This window comes from Taudactylus pleione, unplaced genomic scaffold (genome assembly GCF_031769625.1).
Source record: "Taudactylus pleione unplaced genomic scaffold, aTauple2 ptg000897l, whole genome shotgun sequence".
Taxonomy (NCBI): Eukaryota; Metazoa; Chordata; class Amphibia; order Anura; family Myobatrachidae; genus Taudactylus; species Taudactylus pleione.
The window spans coordinates 3,355,849-3,373,972 of NW_028285298.1; the positions used below are offsets into that span (position 1 = coordinate 3,355,849).

The following is an 18,124-nucleotide window of genomic DNA, read 5'->3' on the forward strand; positions in this document are numbered from 1 at the left end:
GCTGGATCCTCGGGCACCACGGAGTTAAAGCTTTTAGCTGCTCCCAGGATGCACTTGGGTCCAACCTCCCCTATACCCCGCCCCCGAGCCACAGGCACCCCTAAAGCTTTTTATTTAACTTAGTTTAATTTCCTTTTTTTACTATGAGTTTTTCTCTAGAGCAGCAGCGATGGGCTGTCTGTACAGACGCCCACGCTGCCGCTCCTTCTCCCTGCTGGCGTCGCGACGCCAGCACTGAACTGGGGATCGCGGCGGGGGAAGCCAGAGTCTGTACTAGCCGGGCTCTGGCTTCCCCCGGGACTGCGGCCGGAGACGCCGGGGAGATCAAGGTAAGCCGCGCACCGCTGATTAGCGGCGGTGCGCGGGTTCCTTTTAAAAATGCAGTCCCATGCCCCCGGTTCTAGGGGACAGACCGGGGGCGCTAGCGGTGGCGGCGGCCCCCCCCTCCAGCGGAGGCATAGCCCGCCAGACCACTAGACCACCAGGGTTAATATCGCGGCAAGCGGGATGCCGGCAACCCAGGGGTTAAATATGCTAGCCAGGGGAGGAAGCCTTCCCTGTCTAGCGGCTCCTCCCCTCAGCTCAGCGCGCCTTTCAGCACGGAGTCTGGCGTCGCTGAGCTGCAGTTACTCGGCCACTCCTCCTCTGAGGTCTCCAGCGGCCATTTTCTTCAAGTGGCAGGGCAGATCTTCAGGGAGCACGCGGACCGGTCCCCCTGTGTACCTCTCCCCCGACAAGGACAGTGTACACAGCACTATAGCCCTCCCAGACACTGAATCTGGGAGGTTGATTGTAGTGGAAAGGTGCAGTGAGTATATCTTCCTGCATGGTATGTGACTTTTGCTAGTGCTGCCTGTCTGTGTCTTTTTTCTACTTGCTGTCAGCCTATACCTATCCCTTTCATTCTCCTACAAGCCCTACAGGTGTGCGGGGGAAGGGAGTTTCTACTGACCTCACTTATATAGATCACGTATTTGAGAGGTCCGTCACATACAGTTGTGTGCTACACGGTGCCTTATTGTGGGCTGTTGTCCAGCACACGGGTGAGTGCGCAAGTTTTCTTCCAACGTCATGTCTGAGGAGGAGATTGAGCACTCCGGGGCTCCGGTATTGTTCTCCTGCAGGCGCTGTTCTGCAGGAGTGGATAGGGAGGATTTGTCACAGGACGGCCTGTGCGGACGGTGCCAGGCGCTCCCTGGTATGTCTAAACCTCCCATGTCGCAGGAGCCACCTTGGGCGATGTTTTCCCAGGTGCTGGTGTCCATCACGGACCGTCTGTCGGTCCCGACTGCCACCCCTACTAGGGCGTTGCCCCAGCCTGCCATCCCCCATTCCCCGGGTGTCCCTCAATTATTGCAGACTCCCCCGGGGTCTCAGCCTGTTGGTCCCTATGCGGGGTTGCCAATGTATATTCAGTCCACCCCTGTGGCGCAGCAGGCTGTGGTGCCGTTTCAGGCTCCTGTGGCAGCTCCTCCACCCTGGGTGGATGCGCTTTCCCACACTGTCCAAGATTTGGCGGCAGCATCTTCGGCTTTTCAGTCGATGTTGCGCTGTGACGTGCCCTCCAGGGCGTCTAAACGCTCAGTCATGGCGCAGGCTGCGCATCTTTCGGATTCTATGGGGTCCTCCGATGATGGTGAGGTGCAGGATGACTCAGTGTCTACCTCCTGGACTGAGGCATCTGAGCCTAAGTCTTCCATCAATGTGCGGGCTCTGGTTAGGGCGGTGCGGGCCATTCTTCTGATTGAGGATGAGGCACCCGCTCCTAAGTCGAGGTATCCTAGTTTTAAAAAGCTAAGGTTACTTCTGCAGCGTTCCCCTTGTCTGATCAGTTGTCTGATCACATGGCGGTGGCCTGGCAGATGCCCAGTAAGCGATTCCTGCCACAGAAACGCTTGGCGTCCAATTATCCATTCCCGGAAGCGCATTGTAAGAAATGGGAAACGCCGCCTGCAGTCGATTCACATGTAACACGCCTCATCAGGAGTGCTACTTTGCCATTGCTGTCTATATCCTCGCTGAAGGATCCTACGGACAGGAAGGTGGAGACTTGTCTAAAGTCTATTTATTCCCTCTCAGGGGCTGTAGCCCGGCCGTCCATGGCCATCTCCTGTGTGGCCAAGGCCATTGAGGGGTGGGCCAACGCCTTGGAGGGCACGTTTACGGATGAAGCTCCGGACGTCCAGAGGGCGTTGTTAGGACAGATGAGAGATGCCGCCTCCTACATTGGAGAAGCATCTTTGGATGCTAGCCTGTTGACCTCTAGGGTTTCGGCAGCAGCAGTGTCTGCTCGTAGATCCTTGTGGTTGCGGTCTTGGAGAGCAGACGCGGATTCAAAGAAAGGCTTGGAGGCCTTACCTTTTAATGGAGAATTACTATTTGGTCCGGACCTGGACAAAATAGTAGATACACTGGCAAAATCCAAGTCAGCCTTCCTCCCTTCAGCTCCTACACCTGCTAAGGTCCGGAGCTCGGCCTTTCGTTCCTTTCGGGTTCAGGGCAAGGCAAAGGGTCAGTCCTTCCCGAGGCAGTCCGCACCCAAGACCGCCTCAAAGCCAAAGAAGCAAGCTTGGAGTGCTAGGCACCCTTCTTCCAAGCAAGAAGATAAGCCTTCTGCGTGATGGGACGGGCCTCCCTCTGGGGGACCCCAGAGTGGGAGACCGACTTCTTCAATTCGCCCAGTGCTGGCACAATACCACCACGGATGCCTGGGTGCGAGAAGTGGTCTCCCAGGGGTACGCCCTGTCTTTTTTCGGCACAGGCCGCCTCGCCATTTTTTTTTTTCACAAGTCCTTCTCAGGACAAAACCAAGGCCTTGCAGGTTCAGGAAGCCATAAAGGCCTTGCTGACGGCGGGGGTCATTATACCCGTACCACAGTCTCAACGTGGGATGGGGTATTACTCTACGCTGTTTCTGGTGCAGAAACCCAATGGCTCTCATCGCCCCATCCTCAATTTGAAGTCCCTGAACAGGTTTCTCAGGGTTCCAAAATTTAGGATGGAAACTTTGCGTTCCATCATTCTGGCGATGGAACCGGGGGATTATATGGTCTCCCTGGATATCCAGGACGCCTACCTCCATGTGCCTATAGCAACATCGCACCAACGGTTTCTGTGGTTTGCTATTCTCCACAACCACTACCAATTCAGGGTTCTACCCTTTGGTCTCTCCACGGCACCAAGGGTATTTACCAAGGTGATGGCGGTCATGGCGGCTCACCTTCGGAGCCAGGGGATACGGTTGCTACCGTATCTAGATGACCTCCTCTTGCTGGCGAGCTCCCCGGAGGTACTGATCCAGCATCTCCACCTGACGGTCGCTTGTCTACAGGCGCACGGCTGGTTGATCAACTGGAAGAAGTCCTCCCTCATCCCATCACAGCGGATGGTTCATTTGGGGGCCCTGCTGGACTCTCGTCAGCAACGGATTTTTCTGACTCCAGAGAAGGTCTCCTCCTTACAGCTGCGGATTCACGGCTGTCTGAGCAGTGGCAGAGTGTCGGTGCACTCAGCGATGAGAGTTTTGGGGTCCATGGTGTCGGCATTCGACATGGTGGAGTTTGCCCAGTTCCATTCCAGGCCCCTGCAGGGGCTGATTCTTTCGGAATGGAACGGATTGCCACACAGGATCCGCTCTCAGATGCTGGTGTTGTCCTTGGAGGTGCGTCTGTCCCTAGCCTGGTGGCTGCAGACAGCTCATCTCCTAGAGGGGCGCCCCTTTTGGATCCCGGAATGGGTTCTGCTCACGACAGATGCCAGTCTCCGGGGTTGGGGGGCGGTGACAGGCTCCTTGTCACTTCAGGGTCGTTGGTCGGCGGAGGAAGCGATTCTTCCCATCAACATCCTGGAACTGAGGGCAGTATACAGAGCCCTGCAGTCGTCTGGCACCGCTCTTCACGGAAGGGCCGTTCAGGTGCAGTCAGACAACGCCACCACGGTGGCGTACATCAATCACCAGGGAGGGACTCGCAGTCGAGCTGCGATGTCGGAGGTGTCCCGCGTCCTGGCTTGGGCAGAGCACTATCTTCCAGCTCTCTCGGCAGTTTTCATCCTAGGAGTCCTCAATTGGGAGGCAGACTTCCTCAGCCGTTACGACGTGCATCCCGGGGAATGGTCGCTTCATCCAGAGGTATTCTAACTACTCGTGGACAAGTGGGGGCTGCCAGAGCTGGACCTGATGGCGTCACAATCACAAGCTGCCCGTGTACGGGTCAAGGACAAGGGACGCAGGCGCAAGTCTGATAGACGCGCTGTCGGTGAGATGGCTGTTTCAACTGGCTTACTTGTTCCCTCCGATATCTCTGCTGCCTCGGGTCATGCGCAAGTTCAAACAGGATGGAGGCACACTGATCCTGGTGGCTCCAGCGTGGCCCAGAAGGCCGTGGTACTCCGATCTGCGGAGCTTGTCCATCGACGCTCCGTACCTCCTACCTCAACGGCGGGACCTGTTGTCTCAGGGGCCCTGTCTTCACCCGGATCTGGGTCGACTATCTTTGACGGCGTGGCTCTTGAGACAGCCGTCCTGAGGTCTCGGGGCTTTTCTAGCTCCGTTATTACCACCATGCTGAGGGTGCGCAAGCCTGCTTCCGCGAGGATCTATCACAGAGTGTGGCACACTTACTTTCAGTGGTGCGAGGCCAGAAACTATGATCCCCAGGTGTTCCGGGTTTCGCGTATTCTGGCTTTCCTTCAGTCGGGTTTGGACTTAGGATTACGTCTTTCCTCACTGAAGGTGCACGTGTCTGCTCTGTCGGTGTGGTTCCAGCGCAGGATCGCTGCTATGCCGGACGTACACACCTTTTTCCAGGGAGTTTTAAGAATCCAGCCTCCCTTTGTGCCACCTGTGGCCCCGTGGGATTTGGCGGTGGTTCTTCGGGCCTTACAGGGTCCGCCTTTTGAGCCCTTGGAGTCAGTGGAGCTCAAGTGGCTAACTTTTAAAACTGTTTTCCTCTTGGCAATTGCTTCTGCCAGGAGGGTTTCAGATTTGGGGGCGCTTTCTTGTCGTCCCCCTTTTCTGATTTTTCATCAGGACAGAGCGGTGCTTCGCACTCGTCCTGATTTCCTGCCTAAGGTGGTTTCCAGGTTCCACATTAATCAGGAAATTGTTGTACCAGCCTTTCAGTCGCCTGATCTTTCGGCTGGGGAGACTTCCTTAGACGTTGTCCGTGCTCTCCAGGTTTATGTGGACCGGACTAGTTCTGTGAGGAAGTCGGATTCTTTGTTTATCCTCTTTGGTTTTCACAAGAGGGGTTGGCCTGCCAACAAACAGACTCTAGCCCGTTGGCTTCGTTCTGTTATTATTGAGGCTTATATGCAGGAGGGTTTACCTGTTCCAGCCTCTGTTAAGGCTCATTCCACTCGGTCTGTGGGCCTTTCTTGGGCTGCTAGCCGTGGCGCCTCTGCTGTTCAGCTATGTAAGGCGGCCACCTGGTCTTCCATTCAGACCTTCTTGAGGTTCTATGCGTTTGACACCTTTGCCTCTCAGGATGCATCCTTTGGGCGCCGGGTTCTCCTATCAGCACAGGAGCGTCCCCGCCCTTAGTTGGACTGCTTTGGGACATCCCCAAGGTCACCCTGTGGACCCTGAAGTAGAAAACAAGAGATGTGGTAAGAACTTACCTTTATCTGTTTCTACGAAGTCCATAGGGTCCACAGGGCACCCGCCCTGACGCACCTGGCTTCATATGGGCTCTGTGACTGGTCACCGGTTTTCAGTCTCCCTTTTCTGTGAGTATGGTTCTTGTGTGTTCCAATCTTCCTTCTCTCTGTTTCGTCTCCTCCTCCTCCGGCCTGGGCTGCTTACCAACTGAGGTGCCTGTGGCTCGGGGGCGCGGTATATGGGAGGTTGGACCCAAGTGCATCCTGGGAGCAGCTAAAAGCTTTAACTCCGTGGTGCCCGAGGATCCAGGATCCAGCTATACCCCAAGGTCACCCTGTGGACCCTATGGACTTCGTAGAAACGGAGATAACAAAGGTAAGTTCTTACCATATCTCTTGTTTTAAAAACAGAAGAATATTGTATAAATTATTATTAGTCTGAAATAACCAGCTGCTCCTAGGAGAGGGCTTCACCTCCTAAAACAGCGAGGTGTATGTAACATGTAAAATACATTCAACTAATAGTGTCTATTGCGCTATTTGGCATGATTTGAGGATCGGTGTATGTGGACACATCTGTATAAGATCTGATACAGTCCTCCATTTTCGAATCGCAAAAGCAAAACTATGGGGGATTCTTAATTGTGGAATTTACCAAATTCGTCTTTAGATGACGTCGGTCATTGTAGCCTCTAGGCTTAAGTCCGCAGAGTTTATCGGGAGACTGGCGTATCTATAACTGGAGCAGGATGTGCACTGTACATAGGCCCCTGGGTCCAGGGGGGCCCACATCCTAAATAGTGCCAAGTTTCTTGTTTCTCTAGATACAAATCCTAATGTTACACCAATATTTGTTCGCATAACACTGAAAATAAGAAAATTGCCTAAAGAAACCTAAATTGTTTGATTGCCATTAGTGGAGTCTCACTGTCCCTTAAGTTTTAGTTGTCCTCTAAAGCTGGGTACACACTATGACGACCGATCGGCTATCCTATCTGACTGTTTGTAAGTGCATTCACACTTACCAATCGTCGGCCACGATGTGTGGTGCCTGACATCAGAACTGTGCAGGCCTTTACTTGTGCCCTCCCAGTTGTGACCTCAGTCACCTGCGGCCTCTGCAGCAAATGTACAGGTGGTTGACTAACCACCAGTACACACAGCATGTTGTGCCGATATATCTGCCATCGGCTGTGCCGCACAGTTGACACGATATGCCTGTGAACGACGTTGTCCAGAAATATCACTGGTAAACACCGGCTGATATATATCGGCCAGTGTGTACCCAGCATAAGCCAGCTATGTAATAGTCTGGGGTTGTGGACACATCACCAAGCTTGGCACCGCCAGAGAACAGTGGCGCAGAGTCCAAGTTGCTACCGGTATTCACCAGAGACCCCGCAAGGAAGTATATGTTTTGCTGTAGGTTGTGGCCCACTGACCTGGCGCTTAGCGTGGTGGGTGGAGTATTTCTGGAATAATGGCGTCGGGCAGAAAAGTCAAACAAGCCGAAGTCGGCATTATACAGTTGTATTGATACAGAAACGACAAACGGTAAGAAGTAGTCAAAACCAATCGGTCAGTGCAGAGCAGAATGTGGGTCCAAATACACCTAAAAGGAACAAGCCGGGACAATAGTCAGGAGCCTAGCTGGACAAAGGAAACGCTAATGGTAACCTAGAGCAGCACAAAGAATACTGCAACTGATACTCTGGCAAAGAGTGACCGGTAAGGTAGGGGAGGTCTGGATCTCCTATTTTTAAACCTATGTGATGTCAGCATGAGGGTTAAGCATGAGTTTATGAATTGGCTGCAATGCTGTGAAGAGAAATACGAAGTTCTGCATATTCGCAGAATTCCTGGATGTTTCTCGGGTGCATCTGTGTGCTAGCTATATAGTGCATACAAATAGTAATCCCTGCCTTTGAATGTCTATGGAGGGAAACTGGGAGAGATGCAGAGAGCTGTGTTCTTGGAACTTGCAAGGGAGTTTGTACCAAGACTCCTGATGCACTGAAAGAGCAGAAAATTAAGGCTTGGTTGGAAGCCATGTCCTACCCAATAAATGAGTTATCTGGCAGTGAACAACCAATTATTTCTCCTACATGAACTTGCATATGAGCTTCCCATTTTTCTTGGCTTTCATGTCCTTTAAGGCAAGAATAGTTAGACCGGCCGGATACTCTGTACATCATGAGATGTTGAATGGTGGTAGAGTGGCAACATTAGATTTGCAATATTCTAAGATATGATGATGATGACCGTCTGACCTTTAGTAACTGTGCTCCATAGGCCGTGGAATAGCAATATCTGCGTGTAAAGTCCTCACAGAAGGGGGAAGAGACTCTCTGCCATATACCCTAAATATGTAACCTAATACTAAAGCAGCGTGCAAATGTTACATTACTACCATTTTCACTACATCAGATTTCATCTAGGGGCTTTATCCATTATCAAAGAAGACCATTAAGACATTTGTGTGCAAATAATTATTTTGTAATTGATCTTAGAAAGAAAAAGAACTGGTATCTATGCTGTTGTCGGCTTGGTCTTCGTCTTGGTCCTGTCTCTGTACTTATTTATCAGGTATTAATGTACTTCAGAAGATGGTTGGTGTTTGGTAACAGGGAATGTTCAGATCAATTAAGGAAGCAAAACGGCGGAAAACAGTCGTTCAGACAAATAGGATAAATCAAATGGAATTAACCAATTCGTCTAAACAACCAATTTTCAGTTTTCCGGTGTTTGGGAGCAAATGGTTGATTTGATTATAATTTTGATTTGTAACTTTGTTCCCATACATTAAATACCAGCTTTTCATGTGCAGCACGTCACACCTGACTACGTCGCTAGCGACCACTGGGGTACCTGCATAATGAGCGTACACTGAGCAATGTAGGCGATTTGTCGAAACGGGCCGACATCGCTCCAGTGTGTACACAGCTTCACGTGTATGGCCATCGTAACAGTGCATGGTTTCAAGGTATCCCCAGGAATAACCACCTGTAGGTCTTATTGTGTTAGTCAGTTAACACACCGGTGCTCCAGCTAGATGATCTGGAAAACATGCACTGTCAGCGTTCCATGAGGACTGGGTCTGAGAAGCACTGCTGTAAGCTCTAATGAACAAGGTCTCCACCATATTTGTTGTAACTTTGCACTATCCCTGTCTCCGGTGCACTCAGTCGGCGACTCTGATCCTTTATGTCCGCCCTCCCCCAGGATGCAGTCAGAAAGCCGACTGTCGCAACGCTGACCTCCGGCTTCCCGACTGTCTAATCTCGGCAAGGTACAAATGACAGGCGTCGACATCCCGACGCCTGTCTTTAGACCTACGCTGGGAGCCCGACACCCGGCAATCCGATCGAAGGTAAGCTGGGCACGGACAGCCGCCGGGGGGGAGGGTTTAGGGGCTCCCAGGGGGGACTGAGGGTTAGGCTAGGGGAGGGGGAGACTTGGATTTAGGCTGTGGGAAGGGGGGTTAGGTTGGGGGGGGGGGTGTTAAGGTTATGGTTAGGCACCCCCTAAAGGAGGGTTAGGGGGTAGAATAGGGTTAATTTTACTTGCCGTCTAGCTTCAGGATTTTCACCCCTGCCGGGCTTCCACTATCGGGATTTGAACCACCGGCCATGCGGCCTGCGGTATAACATACTGATTCACCTCCCCCTGTACTGTCTGAACCTTTTTATTTTCTATTGTGGTACTATTGTAAGTATACCTATACAGTGCTATGGACACTTGCCACCATATAAATGAGAGATGATAATATACACACAGGTGTGGATTGATGGACAGTATCTAGATAGACACCAGAAGGTAGACTGTGAATAGTTTGACAGGGTAGGTTGATGTGGTGCATTAGGTTGACATGGTCAAAAGGTCCACATGCAAATGGTCAATGCATGTTGTTTTCACCTAACCGTAACCCTCACCCCTAACTCCAACCCCAAAAATCCATGAAAAACCATGTATCAACTTTTTATTTTTGTGTTGACCATTTGCATGTCCTACATTCTATCTACCATTTGTATACCATACATACAGTATGTGACCAGAAGCATGTCACTGGTGTACATACTGTAATCATGCTTTCTACTTCAGGGTCCATAGGGGGTCCACAGGGTTGACCTTGGGGTTATAGCTGGAACAGGATCCATGGGCACCACACAGTTAAGCTTTTAGCTCCCAGGATGCACTTGGGTCCTCCTCTATACCCCGCCCCCGAGCCACAGGCACCTCAGTGTAAGCTGGTGCCCGGCCGGAGTCGGTCACCGCGCAGGGGGGCTGCAGGAGCAGCCCCCAGAAGCTTTTTATTTTAAGTTAAATTTTTATTTAGTTTTAATCTATTTTTACTACAGACGGCAGCGAAGGGCTGTCTGTACAGACGCCCACGCTGCCGCTCTGATCCCCGACTGGCGCCGCGACGCCAGTACTGATCTGGGGATCGCGGCGGGAGGACAGAGTCCGTACTAGCCGGACTCTGTCTACCTCCCAGGACTGCTGCCGGAGTCGCCGGGGATGCAGGTAAGCCGCGCGTCGCTGGCTAGCGGCGGCACGCGGAATGCCTTAAATGCAGTCCTTTAGCCTCCGGTCCTGGGGACAGACCGGAGGCTGCTGGCAGTGGCGGCGGGCCCCCCCCCATAACCCGTGGGACCACTAGACCACCAGGGATAACCGGCAAGCGGGAAGCCAGCATCCCTGGGTTTATGGCCAGCCAGGGGAGGAAGCCTTCTCTGTTCAGCGGCTCCTCCCCTCAGCTCAGCGCGCCTTTCAGCACGCATTCTGGCGTCGCTGAGCTGCAGATTCCTCGGCCACTCCTCCTCTGAGGTCTCCAGCGGCCATTTTCCCACAGTGGCAGCGCAGATCTCAGGGAGCACGCGGACCGGTCCCCCTGTGTACCTCTCCCCTGATTAAGGACAGTGTACACAGCGCTATAGCCCTCCCAGACACTGAATCTGGGCAGGTTGATTGTAGTGTAAAGGTGCAGTGAGTATATCTTCCTGCATGGTATGTGACTTTTTGCTAGTGCTGCCTGTCTGTGCTTATTTTCCGCTTACTGTCAGCTTATACCTATCCCTTTACTTCTCCTACAAGCCCTGCAGGTGTGTGGGGGAGGGGCGTTTCTACTGACCTCACTTATATAGATCACGTATTTGTGAGGTCCGTCACATACAGTAGTGTGCTACTCAGTGCCATATTGTGGGCTGTTGTTCAGCACACCGGTGAGTGCGTTTCACTTCTACCCTGGTGCCAGATATATAATATATTCTGTCATGTCAGACGAGGAGGTTGAGCGCTCAGTGGCTCCGGTGTTGGCCTCCTGCGGACGCTGTTCTGCAGGAGTAGATAGGGAGGATTTGTCACAGGATGGCCTGTGTAGTCGATGCCAGGTGGCTCCTGGCCCATCCAGACCTTCTCTGGCGCAGGAACCACCGTGGGCGATGTTTTCTCAAGTGCTGGTGTCTATTGCGGACCGTCTGTCGGTCCCGACTGCTCTCCCTACTAGGGCGGTGCCCCAGCCGACCATCCCCCATTCCCCGGGTGTCCCGCAGTTATTGCGGAGTCCTCCTGGGTCTCAATCAGTAGGTCCCTATGTGGGGTTGCCTATGTATATACAGGCTTCCCCTGTGCCGCAGCAGCCTGTGGTACCTTTTCAGGCCCCTATGGCGACGCCTCCACCATGGGTGGATGTGCTCTCCAACTCCGTGCAAAATTTGGCGGCCGCTTCCTCGGCTTTTCAGTCAATGTTGCAGACTGACATGCCTTCTAGGATTTCTAAACGCCCACTCATGACACGGGCTGCTCAGGTATCGGGACACTGACTCGGACGCCTCGGTCCAGGAAATGGATACCAAGTCGTCCATTAATGTGCGAGCACTAGTTAGGGCGGTGCGAGCTATTCTTCTTATAGAGGATGAGGCACCGGTTCCTAGGTCGAAGTTTCCTAGTTTCAAAAAAACTAAGGTGGCTTCTGCGGTGTTTCCCCTGTCGGATCAGTTGACGGATCATATGGCGGTAGCTTGGCAGGCGCCCAGTAAGAGATTCCTTCCTCAGAAGCGGTTGGCTTCTAATTACCCCTTCCCTGAGGCACATTGTAAAAAATGGGAAACTCCACCGGCGGTGGATTCCCATGTCACCCGTTTAACTCGGGGCGCCACCTTACCATTACCGTCGATATCCTCGCTGAAGGATCCCACGGACAGGAAAGTTGAGACTTGCTTAAAGTCTATTTACTCCCTCTCCGGGGCGGTGGCCCGACCGTCCATGGCCATTTCCTGGGTGGCCAAGGCCATTGAGGGGTGGGCCAATGCATTGGAAGATACCTTCCCGGACGACGCTCCGGATGTCCAGCGGGCGTTGTTGGGACAAATGAGGGACGCCGCTTCTTACATTGGAGAAGCTTCTTTAGATGCTAGTCTGCTGACCTCGCGGGTATCGGCTGCAGCGGTGTCTGCCCGCCGATCCTTATGGTTGCGGTCCTGGAGAGCGGACTCTGATTCAAAGAAAGGTCTGGAGGCCTTACCTTTCAATGGGGAATTACTATTTGGTCCGGACTTGGACAAAATAGTGGACACCCTGGCTAAATCCAAGTCGGCCTTCCTCCCTTCGGCGGCACTGCCTGCTAAGGTTCGGAGTTCGGCTTTTCGTTCCTTTCGGGTTCAGGGTAAGGCGAAAGGTCAGTCCTTCCCGAGACAGTCTGCGAGTAAGACGGCCTCTAAACCCAAGAAGCAAGCCTGGAGTGCTCGGCGCCCTTCTTCCAAGCAGGAAGATAAACCTGCGGCCTGATGGGACGGGCCTCCCTCTGGGGGACCTCAGAGTGGGAGGCCGACTTCTTCTATTTGCCCAGTGCTGGCACAATTCCACCACGGATGCCTGGGTTCGAGAAGTGGTCTCCCAGGGGTACGCCCTGTCTTTTCGGCACAGACCACCCCACCAGTTTTTCTGCACAAGTCCTTCTCAGAACAAGACCAAGGCGTTACAGGTTCAGGAGGCTATAGAGTCCTTGCTGAAAGCAGGGGTCATTGTTCCCGTTCCTCTATCACAACGAGGGACGGGGTATTATTCGTCTCTGTTTCTGGTGCAGAAACCCAATGGTTCTCATCGCCCTATCCTCAACTTGAAGTCTCTGAACAAATTCCTCAGAGTTCCCAAGTTCAGGATGGAAACGTTACGTTCCATCATTCTGGCGATGGAACCGGGGGATTACATGGTGTCCCTGGACATCCAGGACGCCTACCTCCATGTTCCGATAGCATCTTCACACCAGCGGTATCTGAGGTTCGCTATCCTTCAACACCACTATCAGTTCCAGGCGCTACCCTTTGGTCTCTCCACGGCACCGAGGGTGTTCACGAAGATTATGGCGGTCATGGCCGCACATCTTCGGAACCAGAATGTACGGCTGCTGCCGTACCTGGACGACCTCCTGTTGCTGGCGAGCTCCCCGGAGGTACTGCTTCAACATCTCCACCTGACGATCGCTTGCCTGCAAGCGCACGGGTGGTTGATAAATTGGAAAAAGTCCTCTCTGATTCCATCACAGCGGATGGTTCATTTGGGAGCTCTGCTGGATTCGCGTCAGCAAAGGATCTTCCTGACTCCGGAGAAGGTCGCCTCACTACAGCTGCGGATACGCAGTTGCCTGAGCCGTTGCCGCCTGTCGGTCCATTCGGCTATGAGAGTTCTGGGGTCCATGGTGTCGACATTCGACATGGTGGAATTTGCCCCGTTCCATTCCCGGCCCCTGCAGGGGCTGATTCTATCAGAATGGAACGGGTTACCTCACCGGATCCGCTCTCAGGTGCTGGTGTTGTCTCCGGACGTTCGGCTATCTTTGGCTTGGTGGCTTCAGACAGCTCATCTGGTCGAGGGGCGCCCATTTTGGATCCCGGACTGGGTCCTGCTCACGACGGATGCCAGTCTCCGGGGTTGGGGGGCAGTGACCGGCTCTTTGTCGCTTCAGGGTCGTTGGTCAGCGGAAGAAGCACTTCTCCCCATCAACATCCTGGAACTGCGGGCAGTATACAAGGCCCTGCAGTCGTCCGGCCCCGCTCTTCACGGAAGGGCGGTACAGGTGCAGTCCGACAACGCCACCACGGTGGCGTATATCAATCACCAAGGCGGAACTCGCAGTCAGGCAGCGATGTCGGAGGTGTCTCGTATCCTGTCTTGGGCGGAGGGTCACATTCCAGCGATCTCGGCGGTCTTCATCCCCGGAGTCCTCAATTGGGAGGCGGACTTCCTCAGCCGTCACGACGTGCATCCCGGGGAATGGTCGCTTCACCCAGAGGTGTTTCAGCTACTCGTGGACAGGTGGGGACTGCCGGAGCTGGACTTGATGGCCTCCCGTCACAATCACAAGTTGCCCGTTTACGGGTCAAGGACAAGAGACGCAGGTGCAAGTCTGGTGGACGCGCTGTCGGTGACATGGACGTTTCACCTGGCGTATCTGTTTCCTCCGATATCCCTGCTTCCTCGGGTTCTGCGGAAATTCAAGCAGGACGGCGGCATGCTCGTGCTGGTAGCTCCGGCGTGGCCCAGACGTCCTTGGTACTCCGATCTGAGGAGCCTCTCCATCGACGCTCCGTACCTTCTTCCTCAACGTCGGGACCTGTTGTCTCAGGGGCCCTGCCTTTACCCGGATCTGGGTCGGCTGTCTTTGACGGCGTGGCTCTTGAGACAGCCGTCTTGAGGTCTCGGGGCTTCTCCAGTTCGGTTATTGGTACCATGCTCAGGGCACGCAAGCCTGCTTCAGCACGGATTTATCACAGAGTGTGGCACACTTACTTTCAGTGGTGTGAGTCCAGACTTTATGATCCTCAGGTGTTCCGAGTTTCTAGGATCTTGGAATTTCTTCAGTCAGGATTGGATCTTGGCTTACGCCTTGCATCTCTGAAGGTTCATGTGTCCGCCTTGTCCGTGTGGTTTCAACGGCGGATTGCAATACTACCAGACGTTCACACCTTTTTCCAAGGTGTTCTCAGGATCCAGCCTCCCTTTGTGGCTCCTTGGGACTTGGCGGTGGTGCTACGGGTCCTGCAGGGTCCTCCGTTTGAGCCTCTTGAGGCGGTGGAGCTCAAGTGGCTGACATTTAAGACGGTTTTTCTCCTGGCAATTGCTTCGGCCAGGAGGGTGTCTGAATTGGGGGCGCTTTCCTGTCGCCCTCCTTTCCTGATTTTTCACCAGGACAGAGCGGTGCTCCGCACTCGTCCTGAGTTTTTGCCCAAAGTGGTCTCGAAGTTCCATATTAATCAGGAACTTGTTGTGCCAGCTTTTCAGTCCCCTGATCTTTCAGCTGGTGAGACTTCCTTAGATGTGGTCCGGGCGCTTAGAATTTATGTAGACCGGACGGCTTCGGTTAGGAAGTCTGATTCCTTGTTTATCCTCTTTGGTTTTCACAAGAGGGGTTGGCCTGCCAACAAACAAACGTTAGCCCGTTGGCTTCGTTCCGTTATTTGTGAGGCTTATGCACAGGAGGGCTTACCTGTGCCAGCCTCTGTTAAGGCTCATTCCACTCGTTCTGTGGGTCCCTCTTGGGCTGCTAGACGTGGCGCTTCTGCTGTTCAGCTGTGTAAGGCGGCCACTTGGTCTTCAATTCAAACGTTTTTGAGGTTCTATGCGTTTGACACCTTTGCCTCTCAGGATGCATCCTTTGGGCGCCGGGTACTCCTTTCAGCACAGGAGCGTCCCCGCCCTTAGTTGTACTGCTTTGGGACATCCCCAAGGTCAACCCTGTGGACCCCCTATGGACCCTGAAGTAGAAAACAAGAGATATGGTAAGATCTTACCTTTGTTATCTCTGTTTCTACGAAGTCCATAGGGTCCACAGGGCGCCCGCCCTGACGCACCTGGCTTCAAATGGGCTGTGTGGCTGGTCACCGGTTTTCCGTCTCCTATTGCTGTGAGTATGGTTTCTTGTGTGTTCCAGTCTTCCTTCTCTCTGTTCCATATTCTCCTCCGGCCTAGGCTGCTTACCAACTGAGGTGCCTGTGGCTCGGGGGCGGGGTATAGAGGAGGACCCAAGTGCATCCTGGGAGCTAAAAGCTTAACTGTGTGGTGCCCATGGATCCTGTTCCAGCTATAACCCCAAGGTCAACCCTGTGGACCCTATGGACTTCGTAGAAACAGAGATAACAAAGGTAAGATCTTACCATATCTCTTGTTTTTTAATGCGAAACAGAACAGCAATGGGTATAAAGCCTTATTTGTTTTACTTCAGGGTTTTTAGATGACTTACTCTTATTGAGAGTAGCATTCTCTTCCTTAAAGTTGTCTTTTCTCTTTCTAGCAAAGCCGGAGGCTGTGAGAAGATCTTTTAGGACCTCTCCTATCTAGAATCCAATACTGGATATACATGATGGGCCTTCTCTTAGAACGCCATGCACAAATGCCCCTTTATTATACATCTACCCTAGAATACTGGGGCTGCCGGTGATCCCTGGCCAGTAAACATAGAGGCTCCTGCATAGGGTAGCAGAGCCACTCACACCGGTTCAATAAGTTGTACTGTAATCTGGAATGCATCAGTTCAGCTATGAATCCCTTGTACCGTTATTGCTCTCTGCACGATCACTATCCCCAGATCTGTGTTGGGTAAAAGCTATCCCTGACTAAAGGGGGACTGGCCCACCATTGCTTTGCTACATGGTGATGACTCCTACAATAGCACCAGCAGCCATGAGCAGAGTTACTTTCCAGGGTAGCCCCTATCATGTATCCCATCCTCTTGTCTAAAGGGGGTATCCAATTAGCGATTTAGCCAAACGATTGCACGATAACGACATCGTTATCGTGCAATCGCTTGCAAATCGCGCATGCATCGGGCATGTTTTGGTCGGAAGCGACCAGCGATGCGCGTGCCCGCTGGTCGCTTCCGACATCGCCCGTACATGCTGGTCAACATGACGATCTCGTCAGGTTCATTATGTGCGGGGATGAGGAATGTGCCCTGGACTGAACGAGTGAACGTTCAGTGTAGGCACATCACTAGATATACAAATGAGAGCACGATTGCAATGTCGTAATCGTGCTGTCGTTTGTATATCTACAAGTAGATATACAGGCGGGTATCCACAAGTGGATACCCGCCTTAACCCTCTCCTACCTTCTCTTCCTACTTTCCTCCCTGTCTCGTCTTCACCTCTGTACTCATGTTTATCACCATCTGCTTTGGATGGCAGGTGAATGGCATGGGGAAGGGGTGAATATGTTATGTGAGTAAGGGTCAAGGGGTCATCACTCGTGTGTGTGTGTGTATATGGGGTTTTCTACTTCAGGGTCCATAGGGTATCCACAGGATACCTTGGGGTATAGGTGTGACGTCAGTCGCAGGGCACCAAAGAGTTAAGCTTTCAGCCTCCCAGGATGCACTGTGTCCCCCTCCTATACCCCGCCCCCGAGCCAAGGCACCTCAGTTTAGTTTGGTGCCCGGCCGGAGTCTGGTGCACCTGTTGGAGTGGGGGCTAGAAGAGCCCCTGAAGCTTTTTCTTCATGCAGCTGTGGCTGCACATCTGGATGGACAGTCAGTCCTGACGTCCATGCTGTCTTCCCTACACCCCGCCGGTACCAGAACGCCGGTACTGATCCGGGGATGCTGGTGGACATCTGGGGTCACAGCTAGCGGTGACCCCAGATGTTCCGGACCATGGCCGGATTCAAGGGGGACAGAGGTAAGCAGTGGGGTCCCGCGGTGGGTCCCCGCTGATCACATGGTTTTAAGTCCCCAGGCAGGGGGCTCCCTGGGGACTGGCTGCAGCGTGGAGCCAGGCGACCAACCTGCGCTTCCACTACCCCCTGGGACAGCGGACCGCAGCAGAGCGGTAGCGCTGCGGCGTCCCAGGGGTTAAATGCATGCCAGGGGAGCGCGCCTTCCCTGTCTCACAGCCGGCGCCTCCCCCGCTGCACACAGCCCTCTCTGCACTGTGCTGACTGGCCCTGTGTCAGCGCTCCTCCCCCAGGCCAGCCTCCTCTCTGCTCCTCGGCGGCCATCTTCTCCAACGCATGGTGAACGCTGCTGGAAGCACTGGACGGAAGCATCGTGGTCTGGGTCCCCCCGCATACCTCTCCTCCGCTGTGGTCAGGTCTGTGTATGCAGCGCTGTGTCCTACCAGGCCCTGTGTCTGTGTAGTTGAGTGATCAGCGCTGTTAGTGCAGGAATTGATTTCTTTGCATTGTATGTGACTGTGCTAGCGCTGCCTGTAACTTTTCTTCTCTAAACTGTCAGCTTTATTACTGTCCCAGTTCTTTCTGCTAAGCCCTTGCGGTGCGGTGCTGCAGGGTGGTCTCTCGCCTATTTAATATATAATTGGTGAGAGGGGTCACATACGTGGTGCCATCATGTCTGAAAGTGATTTTCCCCTCCGGCTACAGTGTGCCACGTGTAAAGTACCGTTAGCGGAGGGGGAGGGTAGCGCGGAGGGCCTTTGCCGGCAGTGTTTGTCCATGGCGCGGCCTCTTACGGTTACAGCACCGGTACAGGAGCCGCCCTGGGCTTGTTTCGCTCAGGCGCTAACAGCTTTAGTGGGCC

The 18,124-nt window shown here is 53.3% G+C and overlaps 1 long non-coding RNA gene across 2 annotated transcripts in view; it reads left to right on the forward strand.

Annotated features, from left to right (window-relative positions):
* LOC148474087 (uncharacterized) overlaps positions 1 to 18,124 on the forward strand; it is a 46,991-nt gene that overhangs the window by 20,628 nt on the left and 8,239 nt on the right. Inside the window, exon 4 of one of the 2 annotated variants that reach the window (XR_015872923.1) lies at positions 8,109 to 8,184. The exons of the other annotated variant lie outside the window; for it this stretch is intronic. This is a non-coding gene — a long non-coding RNA (uncharacterized LOC148474087). The remainder of the gene's footprint in view (positions 1 to 8,108; positions 8,185 to 18,124) is intronic. 2 annotated transcript variants of the gene reach the window in all.